Here is an 11914-nt window from a genome sequence, read left to right as displayed (position 1 = left end):
CACTTGCCTGGAAAATCCCATGGATGGAGGGGCCTGGTAGGATGCAGTCCATGGGGTCGCTAGGAGTCGGACACGACTGAGCGACTTCACTTTCACTTTTCACTTTGATGCATTGGAGAAGGAAATGGCAACCCACTCCAGTGTTCTTGGCTGGAAAATCCCAGGGACGGGGGAGTCTGGTGGGCTGCCGTCTATGGGGTCGCACAGAGTCGGACCCGACTGAAGCGACGCAGCAGCAGCAGCACTAGAAAAGAATGCTACTCATACTACATTACTCAGACCTTTTTTAAAAAGTATTTTCAATTCGTTGTAGGTAAATTAAAAACTGATTTAACCCACAGTATGGGGGAGGATGAGCCTGTATGGTGGAAAAGGTATGGAGTTCGTGAGAGGCCGGTAAGAGGATGCCGCACTGAGGGGGAAACAGCCCCCCCATAAATAAAGGAAATTTCCCTCTGAAGACCTCCTCAGTCTGAGAGAGGACATGCAAAGGGAACCAGCCAGAAGGGAAAATTGGAGGGCTTGGTGGAACGGTTCTTCGGGGCAAGGCTGCGGGATGGTGGTCCCCTTCGTCCCTCCAGTGGGAGGCAAGAGTGCGACTCTCAACCCCGAACTCAGGAGCGGCCTCCGGGCCGAGGGGCCGGGAACCCGGAGCCCCAGTGCCCGTCCCGCGCCGGCTGCACCCCGGGCCGCCTCTCGCGGGGAATCAGTGGCCGGGGAGGCTGAAGGGCGCCAGGGGAGGGCTGTCGGGTTAGGCCGGGACTGCCGCGCGGAGTAGCCGCGGGGAATAGGTGGAGCGGAGGGCGGCGCCCTGTCCCCGGGCGGCGGCCTTGCTGTCGACCGCCGGCAGGAGCCCTCGAGGGCCACCGCGGCCCGGCGGACAGGCGCCCGCTGCCGGCCTCCGCTTCGCCCAGCTCCCCGCGCCGGCGCAGCCCCCCACCCCCACCCCCGACTCTGACCCAAGTCCCCTGACCCCGGCTCTCAGCCCGGGATCCCGACCTTCTTAGCCCGCTGACCCAGATCCTTGTCCCCCGAGCCAAGCCCTGGGGCCCCCACCCCTGGCCCTCGCCTACCACCCCGGCACCCGTCCTCGCCTGATCCTAGCTCTCCGACACCGACCGCCGCGCGGACCCGGGTTCGCAGCCCCCAAGGGATCTGTGGTGAGACCAGACCGGGCCAGGGGAGCTGACCGCTCAGCCCGCGTCCGGGTCCGGGTCCCGCTGGTGGTCCCTGGGCTCTGACCAACCTAGTGACGCAGCGGTGGTGCTAGACACTCAGTGAGTGAGGAGAGGGATCCGGACCGAGTTTCCAAGCTGGGTGGGGCTGGGTGGGGCGGGTGACCCCTGGAATCAAGAGGGAGCAGAAGCGGTGGACGGCAGAGTGGTGTTTTCGTTGGTGGTGGTGGTGGTTTAGTCGCTAAGTCGTGTCCGATTCTTTCGACCCCATGGACTGGGAACCTACCAGGCTCCTCTGTCCATGGGATTCTCCAGGCAAGAATACTGGAGTGGGTTGCTCTTTCCTTCTCCAGGGGATCTTCCCTGATCCAGGAATCGAACCCAGGTCTCCTGCATTGCAGGCAGATTCCTAACCGACTGAGCTACAGGGGAACTGTGCAACAGATGGGTTTATTGAGAGATGTGGCAGTAAACCAGTAGACAGAGTCGGGCGGGGGCGGGAGGGGGGTGGATTGCACGTGGCTGCACAGAAGAGTTATAGGAGAGAAGGGAAGGGTGGGGTAAGGCAGGAGTCCCCTACTCCCTTGCCACGGGTACCTCTCCGTGGCCCGATAGGAAGTAGGCTGCATAGCAGGCGGGAAACTGAAGCCATCCTGGATAGCCCCTTTCCCCACCCCACGCCCCAAAACACACACACACACACACACACACACACACACACACACACAGAGCTTTCCATTAAGCCGGTCTTGGTCCCTGGTGCTGAAAAGATTGGGGATCGCTGGGGTAGCGGAAGGCTGTTTTTTCTTTACAAGTTTTAGAGCACTATTTGGCTTTTAAAACTGGTTAGTTAGGAAAAGGAGGAGGAGGGGGAGGAAGATAAAGAACCACTGGTGACCTTTAGTAGCCCCGAAGTTTAGATTTCCCAGCAGGCTCCCCCAACTTACTAGCCGTGTCAACTTGGGCAAGTCACTTCACCCTTTGGAACCTTGGTTTGCTGGGCTGTGAAATGAAGCTCCACCCACAGCATTTCCTAAGGATTAGTGACAGGTAGGCAAAGATGCTTTGTCAGAGTCTGTGATGGGCACAAGCTAGCTGTTCAGTGAACCTTATGAATGAAGTTACTTTAGAATGAATAAAGGGATTCATAGCCAAAAGCGGCCTCCCTGCCACAATACCTGTGTGCTGAAGGGCTGCAGTGGATGTGATCCAATTTGAATGTGGGTTTTTGAGCAGACCAAGGCTGTAAAGGAGAAAGCAATAATAGAGCTGCTTGTGTGAACAACTAGAGGTCTTTTTAAATGTTAATTTGTACCTGGACAGCTCCCAGGTTGTGGACGCTTGGGGTGAGAAGGGGAGAAAAGGAATCAGGATTTTCGAAAGAGAGAATATGCCCTATTTCTTATGAGTATCTTATTAGCACACAGATAAGTTAGGGAGTGAAATTACTCATCTTACAAAAAGTGTTCCTCACATGAAAAGTGGATCCTAAGTTCCTTAAGGCAGAATCACCTCTGGTGTTTAATAATAGCAATGTGTAAAATAGAAGTTGAGGTATTTCAAGCAATTGCTGTGAAGTGTCAATAAGATAAAGCAAGTTTGTGTTTTAATATCCCAATAACCCAAAAAGAATGATAGAGTTGGGATTTGAACCAGAGTTTTATTCTGAAACCTCTTCTTTCATTTTTTCTTTTCTCTCTATTGAAATGTTTTATTGAAATAAAAGTTACAAAAATAATACACCTTTGTTATATTGCTCAACAAAATAGTAATGGAGAAAGTCCCATCCCACTTCTCAGATGTAACCAATGTATGAATGGTTTGGTGGGCAATCCTCCTAGCTTTTTATTTTGTTCATAACATGCACATACACACTTTTAAAATGGATTATACAATAACTACTATTGTGCAACTTGCCTGTCTTAGATTTAACAATGTGTAATAGGCCTATTTCCATCTAATACCATACACAACACTCTTCACTCTCTTTAATAGTTATATAGTATACCATTGTATGGATGTATTATAATTTACTTAACCACTTGCCTGATAATCAGTGTAGGATATTTCCAATAGTTTGCTATTATAAACATTGATTCAATGACCCTCCTTATATTGGGTTGGCTGAAAAGTTCATTTGGGTTTTTCCACAATATCTTACAGAAGAATCCAAACGCACTTTTTCATTTAACCCAGTATGTATATGTCTGTGCATTTTTGTTAGTGTTTCTATATGATAGATTTGTAGATGTCAGGATGGCTAGGCCTTAAGCATGCATGCTTAAAATGTTTTAGCTACTGACGAAACACACTCAAAATAAAGCTTCTGGTTTTAATGATTATACCCCACTGCCCTTTGAGCGAAGTAGCAACTGCATTTTGAAATAGCTGGCTTCCTTGGGTAGTGGCAGCTGTGTGGACCCATAGGGGAGGGCTACTCATGGAAGGGGAAAAAGAGAAAGATTGTGACTAAGTCTTTGAAGCAGACAGCCCCTGTCTTGGGTGTTTTGTGTTTACCCAAGCCAATGGTATGCCCTGAAACATAGCAAGGGAATTTGCGGTTTGTGGCTCTCTTGTGGTTATGAACTATTGAAGAATATGGCCTTTGAATTTCTAGCAGTATGTGACTTTTTGGATAAAATAAATAAATAAAAGATTGTTAAAAGTGACCACATAAGGACTTCCCTGGTGGTCCAGTGACTAAGACTTCGAGCTTCCAATGCAGGGGGCCTGGGTTCGATCCCTGGTGGGGGAACTAAGAACTGACAAAGCCTAATAAATAAATATTTTTAAAAAGTGACACATAATAATCTATTGATGCAAATCCAGAGTTTCAAATCTGTTTAAAGCACGGTACATTCACATTGTGAGTGGATTCTAGCTGCCATAGGAGTGTGGTGGAAAACCAAATGGCTCTGAAGAGAACTTGCATCCCTGTTCTTCCCAATAAACATTCAAAGCTCAAAGGGTTAATTGCTTAAGGCTTTGAAGAACACCTCAAGTGTACCATTTGGTAAAAAACATGGAAACATAATACCCTCAGTCTTTGACAGGTGACAGCAACTGTATGAACCAAGAATGGTATTTTGGTTAGGTTGAGCGTTGTTAGTTACAGAGACAACCTCTTAAGGCACCTCAAGCAAATGGGCATTCTTGTAAGTGACACAGAGCAAGAAAGGGCACAGAGATTCACAGCAGTACGAAGTGGGACTTCAGTTGCAGGAGTCTATGGTCCTCACTCCAGGGCACTCTTATTAATGTGATTCAGTGACTCTATGTTCCCTTAGGCACTATGTTCTTCCCCCATCCACTTTTACCCTGTATATTTTTCTATATCTCATACTTTCTACTTACCTGGTTTCTGCGTCCTGACAACTTGGCCTTTCCACACGTCAAGCTCCTGTCTCTAATCCATGGGCTCTTTTTGGTTTTTAACTCATATGTACTTCCCACCATGTACTTCTCTTTTTACTTCTTAATCCAGAGTCCAAAGAGGGAGGGTTAAGTTAGTTCAGTTCATCTTTTCTTGTCAGGGATCATTAAAGGTTTTTGGCCAGCCAATGGACGGGTTGTCCTTGAGGAGCTTACTTGGTGGTCTGATAACTAGTAGCAAGACGCCCAGGGTCAGGTGGAAAGAAAAAAAGTAGCTGTGAGTAGATCAGTTTCCTTCAGGAAGGGTTTTGGGCTTATTAAACTCTGAGTTTAATAAGTGTGTGTAATGTAGAGTGTGTGTGACAGTGTGTGTAATGTAGAGTTCTTACTTTTCAGTAATGCTTATTGAGTACCTAATGTTTTCCAATACTAGGTTTCAGGAACTTCAGAGATAAATAAGATATTTGTTCTCTCTGTCACAGAAGTCACAGTATTATAAAGGACAGATGTAGATTAAAGAAAAAAGTTACAGTACAAGCGACCCTGTGGACTGTAGCCCACCAGGCTCCTCCATCCATGGGATTCTCCAGGTAAGAATGCTGGAGTGGACGGCCATTTCCTTCTCCAGGAGATCTTCCCAACCCTGGGATCAAACCCAGGTCTCCCGCATTGCAGGCAGATGCTTTAACCTCTGAGCCACCAGGGAAGCCCTCAGTTACTTCAGTCATGTCCAGTTCTTTGTAACCCTATGGACTGCAGCCTGCCAGGCTCCTCAGTCCATGGGATTCTCCTGGCAAGAATACTGGAGTGGGTTGCTATGCTCTCCTCGATGGGATCTTCCGGACCCAGGGACTGAATTTGCATCTCGTGTGTCTCCTGCACTGCAAGTGGATTCTTTATCCACTGAGTCACCTGGGAAGCCCAAGCTAAGTGGGGGGACTACACAGATATCCATTCATTTATTCAACAAACAGGTAATGAGCACTTATGATGTGCCTAACTCTGTAAATTGAGCAGCAAATGATGTCAGCTCCATGGAACATCTGTTTCAGCATAAACTTGAGGAGAGAGACAAATAATAGATACTCGTGTAATACGTTGAATGGTGGTGATATGGAGGAGAAAAAAGCAAGAATGCAGAATAAGGATTGTTGAGGGTAGGAGCTTCCATTTTAAATAGGAAAAATCTCTTTGAGAGAGGAAGCGAGGCAATGAGCTAAGAACTTATTTGGCGAAGAGAATTTGAGGCAGAGAAAACAGCCTGTGGAAAGGCCCTGCAGTGCTGTAGGGAGGGATACGGAGGAGGCTGTGTTTCTGGAGTGGAGAAAACTAGGCAGTGGTGGGAAATAAGGTCAGAGCGGAAAGGGAGGGGCAGGGCAGCAGATCCTAGGAGATTTGTAGGCATGTGAAAACGGCTTTAGTTTTCACTCTGAGTCCAGAAGCCACTGCAGGGCTTTGAGCACAGGAGTGATGTGGTCGGACATGTTTTAACAAAATGACATTGGCTGCCTTTTTTTTTTTTTTTTTTCCACCCTGCATGGCATGCAGAATCTTAGTTCCCAGACCAGGGATCAAACCTATGTCCCCTTTATTGTAAGGGCAGAACCTTAACCACTGGACCACCAAGGAAGTCCAAAATTGGTTGTTCTTAAGAATAGACTTCTGTTAAGAACACACTCAAAAGGGCCAACGAAAAGGCAAGGAGGGGAGTTGGAAGCTTTAGCAATAATCCAGGTGAGGAAAAGTGGCTTTGTGGGCTAGGATGCTTGCAGTAGCAATGATGGGTTAGATCACGTTCTGGCTGTATTTTGTAGAACAGAAAGGATGGCTGACAAATTAGATTTGGAACCAGGGACAAGGTTCTTAGCCTGAAAAATTAGAAGAATGGAATTGTCATTCAACCAAGATGGAGAAGATAATGGCAAGAGCAGATTTGGGGTGAGAATATCAGCAGCATGGGTTTGGACATACTAATTTTGAAATGCTTATAAGATCTCCAAGTGGAGATACAGAGTAGGCAGTTGGGTATACTCGCATGAGTCGAGTTCAGGGAATGGATCAGTTATGCACTGGTGCTATAAATATGGATGTCACCTAGATCTACATTTTTGTCCAAAATGACAGCCACTACCTACATGTGACAATTTAAATTTAAATTAATTCAGTGACATTAGGAATTCAGTTTCTCAGTTGCTCTAGCCACATTTCAAGTACCCAATAGCCACATGAGACTTGTGGCTGTTGTAGTGGATAGAGCAGATACAGAACATTTCCATCATCACTGAAGTGTTACTGGATAGTACTGATAGAAGACATTCAATGTTACAGGCCTGAATGATTTTCTTGTTTTATGGACCTAGAGAATTAGTGAGAGGGGAACAAAAGAGATTCAAAGACAGCCCTTTAGGGGAATTCCGTGGAGGTCCGGTAGTGACGATTCGACATTTCACTGCCAGGACCCTGGTTCCATCCCGGATCAGGGAACCAAGATCCTACAAGCCACATGGTGTGGTCAAGGCTGAGCCCTTTATATAAATGTATGTAAGTAAGTACACAAATTGGTGTTGATGGTGGGATGGTGGGGCATTAAGGGCCGGCTTCCTTTTTTTCCCCACCATGATCTATGTTTGCCAAGTAGATAAGGGGACAAAAGACACGCCAGGCACATGGAACAGGGGCGTCGACAGAAGTGCAAAACGGCGTGGTGTGGAAGGGGAGCTATAAGAAAGCTGGCATTTTTGGAGCAAGGCCATTTTATTTTAATATAGTTAAAACACACACACACATAACACAACTCCAAGCTTCTTCCTTGCTTAAACAATTTGGGACTGAGCACGTGATGCTGAAGCTAATCAGTCCAGGTCTAATTGGAGGGCAGAGCAAGAAGGGAAAAAGAATTTCACTGGTCATTTGTAAATTGGGAATGGATGTAAGAATTAAATTTAGAGAAATGGATACTACCTTACAATCGATACTACCTGTTTCAGCAATAAAAATCAAATGATCACAGTAATTTTCCATTTTTTGAAGATTTGTTCATAAAGACCTGAAAGTTACTGAGCAGGGTATGGGTTTCTATCTGGATTGAAATGAAGTTGATGTAGCTAATTAGCTATGGCTTTGATGAAAAGTATTCATACACAAACAATTGCACCCCATCCTGGAAGCCAATCATTTCAGAACATGTTTTTTCAAGATGTCAGTTTGTTTTAATAGTAGGTTGTTATCTCCGAGCTACTATATTCTTGGTTTTCTTTCTTTTTTTCCCTGAATTTGCAAAAAGCAATAACATAAAAAACACAAAAGTACTTTTCACCAATTAAAAGAAACTCTTTCCATTTACATGAGTTTTGAACTAGAATAACCTAAAAAATTTGAAAAGATTTCGTTAGAATAAAAAAACTTTGAAAAGTGTAATCTATTGGAACCTCACGTTGTCATTCTATGCTCCTACAGTTAAAGACAATGTCATTATTTCCATTATACTTACCTCCTAATTTTCAGGGCTTATTAGCCTAGCTGTAAAAACTTGCTCCAGTTGAAATTTGGCAAGCTGACAAGGCTGCGTGCCAGAAGTAATTTACTATCCAGTGTGGTTCTGAAAGTAAAAGAAGCTATATATAATAGAAAAAGAAATGAAAAGTTCCTGGTTCCAAATATTTTAATGTGTGTAATGCATGTCACCTCAAACTTTTCAGCTTTTGTTGTTAGCAACGTGAAATAACATGAAAGGATTGAAAAGTACAGATGCTTTGCATCCGCATCAAACTGAGGGCTCCGATGTTCTTAGGCATCAAAGACCAGACTGTGTCTATCACTTCTGCTGTGACTTTGAAGTCTACCAGGGCTCTCTGTGTGGGAGAAGCAGGCAGGGGACTTTGAACAAGATAGGGGGATGGGATTCCAGGTGTCTCTCCTCTCATTAGCACTGAAATTAGGTACATCTCTTTACCTAATAATAAAAATGGACTAAAGAGAGGAGTGTTTCTTTTTCTGCTGGCATTTTTTTGAACCAGGCCCCAGCAGTGAAAGTGTAAAAGTATAGAGGCCTAACCACTAGACTGCCAAGGAATTCCCTTCACTGTTGTTTTCAACCACTGAGCTATCCGTGAACTTAATCTTCAGATGTGACAATGAATGTTCTAGGGAAAAGTTAAAGTTTACTTTGAAATTAACATTTAAGTACTTTGAAGGCCATAATAGAAATTATAACTTGATTTGCAAACATCTGGGGTTTCCCAGGTGGTGCTAGTGGTAAAGAACCCACCTGCCAATGCAGGAAACATGGGTTCAATCCTTGAGTTGAGAAGATCCCCTGCAGGAGGAAATGGCAACCCACTCCAGTATTCTTGCCTGGAAAATCCCATGGACCAAGAAGGCTGGCGGGTTACAGTCCATGGAGTCACAAAATATCGAACACATGCACTCACACACTCAAATGTCTGGCTAATGTTCATCCATCAGACTTCTTAAAAGATTGTCTTGGGACCCCAAGTGAGACCTGTCTTTATTGTTTTCCAAATTGTCTTCTGAGCATTGCAATGAGACCAAGTGTTGCTCTACACCAGGTGAGCAGGGTACAACTTTCTGGGAGTAATCTTACTTGACAAGCTTGGGGGAAAACCACGGTAATTTATATTCAAACAAACACTAATCTACTGTGGGCCAGAATGCAAAATTAGAATGAACTCTTTCAGAGAGGAAGAAGGCTTTGGTCTTTTGTGTGTCAATATTTTGACCCTGCCACACACATAAAAATTATAGTCGAAGCTCTCTAAGAGAAAGATACCCTCAAAGAGAAGGCATGGGCATTAATGTTTTTCTTTTAAAGTATAACTTTCATAAAGTGCATGAATCTTAAGTGTATCCCTCAACAGATGGAATTTTATAATTTATACAGTCATATAAAGACCATCTAGATCAAATACAGAAATTTCCAGCACCCAGTAGGCTCCCTTGTGCCCCCTTCCCAGTCAGTAAAAGTGTGAAAAGTGTTCTTTGCTTAGTCATGTTCAACTCTTTGAGAGCCCATGGACTGTAGCCCACCAGGCTCGTCTGTCCATGGAATTCTCCAGGCAAGAATATTGGAATGGTAGCCATTCCCTTCTCCAGGGGATCTTCCTGACCCAGGGATTGAACCTGGGTCTCCTGCATTGCAGGCAGGTTCTTTACAGTCTGGACCTGCTTAATAATCTGATATCTATGGTTAATTTTAAAGGTCAAATAAAGGATGAATAGATATGTCAGACTTTCTGAGGTACACCTTAGAGCTCCAGACTCAAGAGCACTTTTTCTCAGGCCCTTGGTTTCTTAAGTAGAAGGTGTGCTCAAGGACTTCCCTTGCAGTCCAGTGATTAGAGTCTGAGCTTCCAATAAAAGAGACACGGGTTCGATCCCTGGTCAGGGAACTAAGATCCCATACATCCTGAGTGGCATGGGTAAAAAACAATACAAACAAAAAGGAGGCTGTGCTGAGCTAAGGATTCTGAGAGCCAGGGGGTATTACGCAGTTTCTTCTGCTGTACTGGACTTTCTTTAATAGTGCTTTTTATCTCTTCAAGAGCTCCTTCTCGGGTTATTTTTGAAATGTCTGTGATGAACAGAAGAGTTAATCTGTAGAAAACTTAGTGCACATAGGTGCTGGGCACACAGTATTGGTAAGTCCTAGACAAGTGATAACTATGATTATGAGATGCAGAAGAGACAAAAGAAGTTTTGTCATTATCATTATAATAATTCATAGAGCACATAAGGGGCTTCTCAAGTAGTGCTAGTGGTAAAGAATCTGCCTGTCAATGAAGGAGACACAGCATACACTAGAGATTTGAATTTGATTCCTGGGTGGGGAAGACCCCCTGGAGGAGGAAGCAGCAACCTGCTCCAGTATTCTTGCCTGGGAAATCCCACGGACAGATGAGCTGGCAGGGGTTGCAAAGAGTCCATGGGGTTGCAAAGAGTCAGACGTGACTAATCACGCAGAGCATGACAAACGTAGAAGCTAAATTTGAAAATAAGAGAGCAAAGTATTATAGTTGGGTTGATTTGATGTAGTTATCCATCAAATTCACCTTGAAAGGAAAGTTTACCAGAGCTTGCTGATTCCTTTGGACCTAAAGAACATTCAGTACATTTTCTCATTCTGTCATGATTTTACTAATTGAGTGTTTGTTACATTTTAGGCACTGTTCTAAGGTCCCAGGTATCAAGGTAGAGGAAACAAAAATCTGCTCATATGGACCTTACTCTCTAGGGGCATTTGTGCTCTTACTGTTAACACAGGCCCCAGAGATTTTCCTATTACAAAGAAATTCCATCTGTGTTTTACACCCATAATTTCCTTCCACATCCCTCATGTCTTACAGCTGAGGGAACCAAGAATCAAGTCACCCTTGGCCTAAAATCTGAGACCAGAGGGGGAGAAAAAAAGAAAGGGAAGGATCAAGGGTAGAACACGGTTAATTGCTAAGCCTATATTCCCCTTTAATAAATCACATGGAGGATCAAGGTACTAATGCCAATGTTGAAATAAACGGGTCTAGCAAGAACTCCTGCTTTGGTTTTTTGAAATCATATTCCAGAACCTAAAAAGAACTGAGCCACATAGTTAATATTTTAGATTTAGTAATGACACGAACAATATCACTTTCAGGCTTGATTGTCTGTTTCTTAGAAATGCTGACTTGCTTCGTCAGAGGTTTCAGGAGGGTATGTATCTTATGGACTCTTATTTGGGGAACTCCCAAACTTTTCAATACCAAGATTCCCTCTTCTTAAAAAAAAAAAAGTTTCTGATATCGACCCAGGGGCCGGCCATGTTTTGAAAGATATTGTCTGCAAAGGCAGTATAGTTTTTTAAATAATAAAACTCTCTCCCCATTTAAAAATTAATCACTATCTAATTGGCACATGAAAAACCAGTGTTATCACACTAGTTTACCAAATCTCATGGAATGCAAAGGCATAGTGTTTGGGACAGCCTGAACCATTTTTAGCGCCCCCTACAATTTTCATCACTCCTCTTTGAAAAGCTTCCTACAGTTTTACGATATTTTCTATCCTTCCTCCTTGGGGTGTTTGTATTTTGGTTCTAAGTGTTGGAAACCAGAATAAAAGGAGACAGGATCTTGTAGAAAATGCATTTTAGGCCCCTTTCAGGTAAACCCTCCAGACCGCGAGGTGCTTTTCCCGGTCCCAGGCCAGGTCTATCCGTGCGCGTATTTAGTGCCGCCCCCATCCTAGCCCCGCGCCCCAACTCCAGACCTCCAGTACAAGAGTTGAGGAGGTACTCGCTGCAACCCCACAGTCAGCCACCAGGAGGAGACAGCGGCCGCAAGAGCCAGGAAGCCCTGTCCTATGGTGGAGGCGGC

This window comes from Cervus canadensis, chromosome 1 (genome assembly GCF_019320065.1).
Source record: "Cervus canadensis isolate Bull #8, Minnesota chromosome 1, ASM1932006v1, whole genome shotgun sequence".
NCBI lineage: Eukaryota > Metazoa > Chordata > Mammalia > Artiodactyla > Cervidae > Cervus > Cervus canadensis.
This window is presented reverse-complemented; position numbering follows the sequence as displayed.